Below are 9,898 nucleotides of genomic sequence, written 5' to 3'. Positions count from 1 at the left end.
GCGTAGCTTTGAGTGGAAGACGGAGCACACGGAGTTGGTCCGGAGACTAAAGGAGGCGCTTACGGTAGCACCAAGTCTCCGTAAAGCGGCTTACAGCAAGGGAGTCCCCATCTACGTGACGGTGGACACGACCCCGACCGGGATCGGGTGGGTGATCAACTAGGAGGATGAGGAAGACGCACAGTTCCCGATCCGGTTCGGGGCGAAGATATTGAGCGAGCAGCAACGAGGATACGCCCAAGTCAAGTGCGAACTATGGGGTATTGTTTCGGCAATCAAGGCCGACAGGGACTACCTGATCGGGACAGAGGTAACAATCGAGACAGACTGCCTGCCAATACTCGGCATGGTTTTCGGATGCGCGACGCCAAACCTAGCAATGCTCCGGTGGATAGCGTACATTAAGTCCCTGAACCCAGAGATACGGCATATCTCTGGAAAGGATAATGCCATGGCTGACATGCTTTCGAGAGCGAGGTTCAACGACGAAGACGACATGGTTTCGGATGATGAAGAAGTCAGCGAGGACTTCTTTGGGTCGGCTAACGTGACGACGAGGAAAGGGGACACTCCGGCGCTTAACGAATTTGACGAAAGCAGGTACGACGGGGAGTGGCTCCAAATCGGGAGGTTCCTACGGGCGATGACGCCGGACGCAGTGTGGACGAGAGAAGAGGCGAGTTGGGTATGGAAGAAGGCGTACCGATTCTTCCTACGGGACGGGTGCATATGGAGGCACCCAAAGAAAAGAAATGGCATCCTGGTCCGAGTAGTGGCAAAGAAAGAAGAATAGGAGGAACTACTGGCGGCATTTCACGAGAGTCCTTGGGCCGGGCACCACGGAATGTGGGCCACATTCGAGAAGTTGAAGGAGAAGTACTGGTGGCCGGGGCTGTACCGGGACGTGCATCGATTCGTAACGACTTGCGAAAGTTGTCAGATGCACGCCGTAGTCCGACATCGGGACGAGCTACACCCGACCTACCTGCCTACGGTCCATTTTAAGTGGATGGTGGACTTGGTGACAATGCCGATGGGAGTAGGACAAATGCGATACCTGGTGCTTGCGCGAGAAGATTTAACGAACCAGGTGGAAGGCCATGCATTGCAGAACAAGACAACCGCGGCGGTATGCCGGTTCTTGATCGAAGAGGTAGTGTGTCGGTACGGGTGCGTCGGGAAGATCGTGGTGGACCGGGGAGAGCTGGATGTGCACGAAGCTGAGGAGCTGTTCGACCGGCTAGGGGTCAAACTCTCCTTCACTACGGCGTACAATCTGGAGGCGAACGGGAAGGTAGAACGTGGGCACGAGCCGATCGTAAAGGCGTTGGTGCGTGCATGTTGAGGGCAGGTCGGGAATTGGCCGCGACTCCTTCCTTACGCACTATGGGAGGACCGAACTACGCACAGTTTGGTGACAGGGTTTATGCCGACAGAGCTGATGTATGGATAGAAGCCGATCATGCCGGTGGAACAGACGGTTTCTTCGTGGGCGGCGGTAGATTGGAAGGACGAGATGAGCCGGGAGGAGTTGCTGGCGGCGCGGATTCAGCAACTCGAGCGGAGGCTGGAGGACATGAAACGGGCAAAGGAAAAGCTGCGAGCGGCAAGGGAGGGTAACAAGACCTGGTTCAACCGGACACACCGGTTGCGACCAAAGAAGGTCGAGGAAGGTGACTAGGTCTTGGTATACGCCAGCAGCCTCGACAATCAGCACAAGGCGGTGTGAAAGTTCGCAAGGAGATGGTTCGGGCCTTACACGGTGACGAGCGCGAACGACAATGGCAAGTACCACCTAGCGGAACTCGATGGGACACGGTTAGCGGTACCGGTGGTTGGGAAGCGGATCAAAGCGTTCAAGAAGCGGTTCGAAGACGAGCCAGAGCCGGCGAGCGAGAGCGACGACGACGATCGGTTTGGGCCCGGCGAAGAATTGGAGAGCGACGAGTGAAGCCGGTTTTCCTCGGTATCTACCCGTCTCTGGCGCATGCCGGTGGATAAGCGGTTTGGTGGGGGTGGATGTCGTGAAGAAAACCGGCCATAGGCGGAATCGGAGAAAAAGGTGCATGAACCGGCTCTTACATGGGTGGACGTGAGAATCGATATTTTGCACATAATTCATAATTAGGTTGGTTGATGTAAATACTAGGTAGTACGCATCTATTAGGGGATTTTGTGCGTATCTCTGTCGAAAGGGACAGGGAATAAAGCGATTGGACTAGGGAAGAAGGGTCCCCTTTGGCGAACTATTTAAGAAGGGAGAGAAGGAAGAAAAGGTATCGCGTGTTGGCGAGGACGAACTACTGCTGCAGAACCGAGTGCCGAGCTCTCTCTCCTCCGATTGTCGTTCTCTGTGGGTGTCGGGAGTTCGCTGCCTCTGCTTCGTGGACAACCCGCTGTCGCGTTGCTACGCGCGTGCGTGGAGAAGGGCGGGACCATGGGGGTCTTGGACTAAGGAGTAGAGGAGAAGGAATCGGACATGGAATGGAAGCTTTGCTCAAGAAGAAGAAGAATGAACAAGAGATAAGATCGAACAAGAGGAAGATGGAGACAAGATGATCAACAAGATATATTAAAACGAAATGAACGATTACAAAATGGTGGCCGCATAGGCCGCACCAAACGACTACTCGAAACCCTAACCGACGAAGATGAAGATAAAGATAAAGAAACCCTAACCCTAACCCTAACGCTCGACCTATGTGGTATACCTCGCACACTCAAAATAGGCAACCCCTACAATGGTGCCTTCCCTCTCCTTTTATAGCACAAGGAGGGAAGACCGTTTACAAAAGTGAGACTAAAATATCCCCTTTCATTCAAAGGGGATATTTGCCTTGATTTGGGGAGGGTGAGATTGATGGCCCCTTAACTCCCACCTCCACACAAACAACTAGGTACCTATGTACCGCAGAATACCTCTCTCTCTCTCTCGCGTGGATGTGCGCACAAGACCACATCACCTTTATACCTTAGGGATCCTATGGGGCATTTCTAGCACCATAGACTTTACCCTTATTACTATTACAAATACATTATGTACGTGTGCAACGTTGCACATCGCTCTTTGGCTCTCGTTGCTCGGGTTTCCGCTTGTGGATGAAAATCTTCACGACACCGCGTGCTTCCAATAGAGGCTCTCTCTCTCTCTCTCCCCCTTCCCTTTTTGTTTCTTCGAGTCAAGTGGTTGTCGTCTGTGTGCGTGAGTAGGACCCCGTGTCAGGTCCATTACTGGTTTGCCAGTTGTAACTGTTCGAGTTGTAAGCTACTGATTATAGTAATCGGATTCCTGTTTCTTGCTCTTATTTTCTTTCTGTGTGTGTGCAACTCTCTCTCTCTCTCTCACTCTCTCTCCTTGGTCCAAGATCCCTGTGGTCCCGCCTCTTCCTGCACGCGAACGCGAAACTTCGCGACACCGGTGTCGCGGTATTCCGCGGGTACATGTAGGTTCCAAGGAGGGACCGCGGGGGTCTTGGACTGGGGAGTAGAGGGTATTGGGAGACTAACTCCCTCCGTTTCCAGCTGCACCAAAGTAGCACAAAACCGGAACGTTACCGGTTTGGGTATAGGAGGCTACTGAACAGAAAAGAAGGCGAGCTGGATAGAGAGAGAGAGAGAGCACGCACACACGCAACACCGGCCTAACTCACGCCCTTATGTACAGAAACGAAAGAAAGAGAACACTAAAGACACCTACATAGACATTGAAACGTAGAACCTTCCACATGTAAATTTACAAGAACAAGATACAATACCGGCTTCGAGTCGTACCTAGGAAGCTCAGGATACAATAGTTGTCTACTGCCAAGCCGCCGGTCAGGGAGATCTCGGGCTCGTCGCGCCGAGCGGGGGCCTTGCGCAGGAGACAAGGCCGAAATAGAACCGCTAGATGCCAGGACTCGCTCGCACAAAACGACGAAGAAGAAGCAGAACTCACTAAAACCCTAGGCAAGAGAAAATAAAGAGAAAGAAAATAACTTACTTCGAACCTAGCGGTATACCCTCCTAAGTCAAAACAGGCAACCCTTTCACAAGAGACCATCCCTTCCTTTTATAGCACAAGGAGGGAGTGGCGTAACAATGTGGGATAAATATCCCTTATTACATGGGATCCCCTGTCCCGACTTAACTCCTAGTTGGCGCCATAAAGGCAACTCTATTATTCACACGTTTATACAAGGGTAAGTGCACATGATGCACTTCGCCGATGCTTTCGAAATTCCCAAGTTTCTCAGCATGGCCTGGAATCTTCACGACATCCGCCCCCACCAAACCGCACGTCCACCGGTACGTGCCAAGTTCGGAGAAGGATGAGAGATTCCGGCCTGTGAGGAACCGGTCTTCCGTAATCCTCATTCCGGCTGCCGTGTTGGCCTTGCCGGTCCGAACCATCGGTTCCATTTCCTTCTCTGCACTTGCCTCTCCGTAGGCTCATCTGACCCGTTGATAGGTCATTCACCGCGATCCCGTAGTGCGTGCTTCCCCGTTGGCCCTTCTTTCGAGCACATGCACGCTTCTTGTTCCTTCGGATACATGGTGTCCTCCGTCTGAGGAGCACCCGTGATGACCCGCTTGGCCTCTGTCGACCTTCGCGTCGTCCTTATTGTCGTTCCATGCTGATCTCCACCGCCTTCGTCCCCTCGCCGCCACCTACATTCTCCTTAGTCTTACGTTGCCACGGTGGCCGAACTGCCAAGGACTCCGAAACCTATGTGGAGGATCCTTCTCCGGCCTTCTACGCGAGATCACCTAGACCAGCAACCCATCTTCGCGCCTGTATTCCCGCTGTGGCACCTCTGTGTACCACGCATCCCTTTCTCGTGTTCGGCACCGCTCGTGCCAGACTCCGGTTACTTCCCATGCACACGTTGTCGGTGCTCGCTCGACTAGATCGTGCATCTTCTCCGCATACCGATGTCCTCTGCGTCTGAGGAACACCCCGTAGTAGCCCGCTTGGCCACTTTAGTCTTGTGTTGTTGCCACTGGTTTGGAGCCTTCCACTTGGCGTCGTCCCCTCGCCCCCACCAGCTTGTTACCTCGGGTTTGTCTTACCATGCCAGTCGTTGCCACTTTGACTGAGCTGCCAAGATCTCCGAAGCGGGGGTGGAGGGTCGTTCTCCGGCCCTCGATCCTATTTCTGGTCTCCAATCCGCATAGTCTATTACACGCCCGTGCTCTTGTTCCCGACACCTTCGTGTGCCGTCTTTCGTCTTCCTTGTTCAGCAATGCCTGTGCCGAATGCCGTCCCATACCCAGGATTTTCTTTGGCCCTCCATACGCACGCCTCCGATCCGCTCCCTGCTTACCCCTCACCGGCTTTCCTCCGAAATCGTAATCGGCTGGTAAGGGTTCGGCCTCTGTCAACTCTAGTCTCGCCGCATCGCCAGTTCCCGTTTCCTACCGCCACCAGCCTTCTCACTCGGTCTCACGTAGCCATGTCAGCTTGAACTGCCGGTGTCTCCGGATTGGTGTGAGGATCCCATAGGACCGTCTTCCTTTCTCTCCTCCGGTCTTCTGCGTTGTCTTCCGGTCAGGTCGGTTCCCGACTCTCCCTTTGTTCCTGCCGAAAGGCGTGGTTTCGGTTAATGGCTGCCTTGCCGTCCGGATACCACCATGCCTACTCGTTCTCTCTTCCTACATGGTCGGTTGCGTTTCCTGCCGCCACCATCCTTCTCACTCGATCTCATGTTGCCATGTCGGCTTGCACTGCCGGTGTCTCCGGATCGGTCTGAGGATCCCATAGGACCGTCCAATCGCTACCTTTTCCCTCGTCCCCTCGTCCCCTCGTCGTCACCGTCAATCTCTTGGTCTTATGTCGGCTCTGCTGCCGACTGCCGAAGTCTCTAGCCCGGTGTGAAGGATCCTCCTTGGTCCCCTCGTATTTCCCGAACCTATCTAGGGTTGTCCTTCTCCGCATGTCGAGAGGGTGGTTCGCTCCACACCTTCTCCCATGGTACCGATGTACCGTGTTCCGGCTTCCCTGTAGGCCTGCCTCTTCCTCCCTTCCAGAACAGTTATCCGGAAGTTCGCTCTGCTCGGTTCTCGTCCGGGTCCGTCCGTCACTCTCTAAATTGCCGGGTCCCGTTCTCCTGCCGCCACCGTCAGTATCTTGGTCTTACGTCGAATCGGATGCTAACCGCCGAAGTCTCTAGCCCGGTGTGAGGTGACCCATAGGACCGGTCTTTGTTCTTTCACATCCGGATCAGTTGTATTGGCCGTGCCCTCCGCGTCCTTGCCGCCACTTCCCGTCTTTTAGGTCTTCCGTTGGTTCTCGGACGCAACCACCTAAGTCTTGAGAACGAGTGTGGAGGACCCACACTTCAGTTAACCGCCTCTTTCGTTTCTTCTCGCCGCCGTCGACCTCCTTGCTTGCGCTTCCCCACCATCTACGGGTAAAAGCATGCGAGTGGAAACACTATTATAGCTAATTAGCTACTAAAATGGCCATAGCTAATTAGCTATTTGTTTAGCTAGTCTTTTTTGTGGGAAAATCAAATATTTGAAAAACTAATTTATGAAAAAACTCAAATATTTGAACTTCTGTTTCAAACGTAGTGGAACTTGGGGAATAGCACCATCATCTAAGGTCGACTTCAATGTCATCAATTTCCTGTTTAGCCTAAGTCTGATTTTGAACGTAGATGGAGTACTCAGAGCACGAACGTAGACGTAGCTCCCGCAACAGCAGAAAATCGACATTGCAGATTGAGAGCTACAACACAGAACCCGCTCGATCATCGTCCAGGTATGTTTCAGTTACAGAAACCCCAAACATTTGTTTTTTCATTTTGACTACTGTCTGAACTTTGGTGCCGATTCATATTTCCCCAAAATCGAATAGGGCGAAGTCCTTGGAGTCCCATACAAGGATGTCTCGCAAATCGGGGAGTATCAACAGGTGTGTTTATATTACTTTTTTTGTGTTTAATCCTGTCTTTAGTGATGATTGGGGTTTCTGATTGAAATTTCTGATTAGGGTTTTTGTTTATAAATTTCTGATTAGAATTTCTGATTAGGGTTTGTGATTGAAATTTCTGATTAGGGTTTTTGATTATAAATTTTTGATTAGAATTTCTGAATAGGGTTTTTGGTTACAAATTTTGATTACAGATTAGAATTTCTAATTAGAATTTCTGAATAGGGTTTTTGTTTAGGATTTCTGATTAGGGTTTGTGATTGAAATTTCTGATTAGGGTTTCTGATTGAAATTTCTGATTAGTGTTTTTGATTATAAATTTCTGATTAGAATTTCTGAATAAGGTTTCTGGCTACAAACTTCTGATTACAGATTTTGATTAGGGTTTCTGATTTCAAACTTCTGATTACAGATTTTGATTAGGGTTTCTGATTTCAAATTTCTGAATACAAATTATGATTAGGGTTTCTGATTTGCTAAGTTAAAGATTTTGCACCATTTTTGTTGTTGTTGATTGGGGTTTCTAATTCTCACATATTCTGATTTTGCACTATTTCTGATTTCTGAAATGACATTTTAGATGGCTCGTTCCTCCGTATACGAGAGTGCTAAACTTCGCAAAATTTTGCGAGACAAAGGAGGACTTCCACAACACCTATGGTCTGTCACTCGAGGGTGTTGACCCTACTGTCCTAAGTGATAAATTGATCAGTGATGTACACTGGATGACAGTATATACAGTGCCTAGAGTCAAAGGCAAGGTCAAGCTGAAGCATGTACGAGCTGCCTTGTACGATGACTGCATGAGACTGCACCAGAAAGTTCATCAGGAGATCCCAGTCAACAATGAGTTGTCAGTTTCATTTGCTAGAGCATTTGCATATGAGTACTGCAAAACAACGAAGGAATCCAGAGACCCTGAAATGTATAGGGTAGCTTGGGCAGTCTATGGTGAGGCATCGGTAAAAAGATGCCGAAAGATGGGAACCTTGGCACAAAAAATAGATAGATTTTGGAGCATGGCAGCTGTTGATGCAACTGCCGACTCCCAGCAAGACCGGGGGCATACACCACACCGACACCCAAGGAAAGCCAATGTCGATGATACAGGTGAGACATTGGTTAGCTATATGCAAAAAAATGTCCATGAAGCCTGTGAGACATTGGCATTTTTTAAGATTGATTTAGAGAAAGCCACAATGGCTTCTGCAATGGAGAGCAAAGTTACTTTTGCTGTTACAACGATTAGAAATAAAATTCAGGTAACTATTGTTTTGCTGGTATGTGATTGTGTTATAAATAAATTTAAGGGTAAAATGTACTAATCAAGCATTATCTGGAATAGGTTGCGCAACAAGAGCTTGAATTAGAGGGGCCACTGGATCCCCAACGTAAAATACAACTGCAAATAGAGATTTCGGTTCTTTCAATGAACTTGGACCTTCTAGGTGTAAATATTGTTGTAGATTACAATTTGGATAAGCTTCAAGTAAGTTAACGATTCCTGACCAAAGTTGGTGTATCTTTCAACAACAGGAATAATTAATCGGTAAATTTCTCTGTTGCGTTGAAGGAACAATACATTCATCAAGAACAGGTAGTTAGCTACCTTAAGAAGCAGCTACATTTTGTGGAGGGAATGGTAAGGACCAGACAGGATTTGGACCTGAACATTCTTGCTCCCTTACCAAATGAAGCAGAACCAGAAAATGATTTATTGACAGTTCAAGCACGTTGCATCGCTTGCGGGTTAGGTGTGGAGGACAAAACTGCGTCTTTGTTGGTTCACCTACAACCATGCAACCACACATACCATCTGCTTTGTTTTCAACATGCCTGTCGAATTGCTGCATTCTATTTGGGAGATTGCAGTACAACTCTACCAAATGAGTGGATAAAACTAACAGGTATACCATACTGTAGCTAATAAGCTTAGTCTTTTCTAATTAGCTATCCTACTAGCTAATTAGCTACTGGCAGCTAATGAGCTACTAGCTAATTAGCTATCTTAGTAGCTAATTAGTTATGGTACTAGCTAATTAGCTAGTACCATAGTTGTGTAAAAAAGCTAATTAGCTATCCTACTAGCTAATTAGCTACTGGCAACTAATTAACTATCCTAGTAGCTAATTAGCTATCCTACTAGCTAATTAGCTACTGCCATAGTTGTGTAAAGTAGCTAATAAGCTATCCTAGTAGCTAATTAGCTACTAGCAGCTAATTAGCTATCATAGTAGCTAATTAGCTATGGTACTAGCTAATTAGCTAGTACAATAGTTGTGTAAAAAAGCTAATTAGCTATCCTACTAGCTAATTAGCTACTGGCAACTAATTAGCTATCATAGTAGCTAATTAGCTACTGCCATAGTTGTGTAAAGTAGATAATAAGCTATCCTAGTTGCTAATTAGCTACTGGCAGCTAATTAGCTATCCTAGTAGCTAATAAGCTATCCTAGCTACTACATAGTTGAGAAAGTAGCTAATTAGCTATCATTGTAGCTAATTAGCTATCCTAGTAGCTAATTAGCTATCCTAACTACTACCATAGTTAGTAAAGTAGCTAATTAGCTATCCTAGCTACTACCATAGTTGAGTAAAGTAGCTAATTAGCTACCATAGTAGCTAATTAGCTATCCTAGCTACTACCATAGTTGAGTAAAGTAGCTAATTAGCTATCGTACTAGCTAATTAGCTATCCTAATTAGCTATCGTACTAGCTAATTAGCTATCCTAATTAGCTATCGTACTAGTTAATTAGCTATCCTAATTAACTATCGTACTAGCTAATTAGCTATCCTAGCTTCTACCATAGTTTAGTAAAGTAGCTAATTAGCTATCCTAAATAGCTGCCATGTTATTGTAGAATCTTGTGGATTAAGGACGACACATGATGTGTCTGGTGCTGATGACGCTGCAACAGATGAGGATACTACTGCCAACATGGCTGAAAGTAAGAGTCCTGCTATCACATCTCCTTCAGAT

The sequence above is a fragment of the Azolla caroliniana genome, unplaced genomic scaffold, assembly GCF_043228905.1.
Source record: "Azolla caroliniana isolate FFs.n. ecotype wild unplaced genomic scaffold, voAzoCaro1.0.p SCAF_4, whole genome shotgun sequence".
NCBI classification, from domain to species: Eukaryota; Viridiplantae; Streptophyta; class Polypodiopsida; order Salviniales; family Salviniaceae; genus Azolla; species Azolla caroliniana.
Note: the sequence above shows the minus strand (reverse complement) of the source record.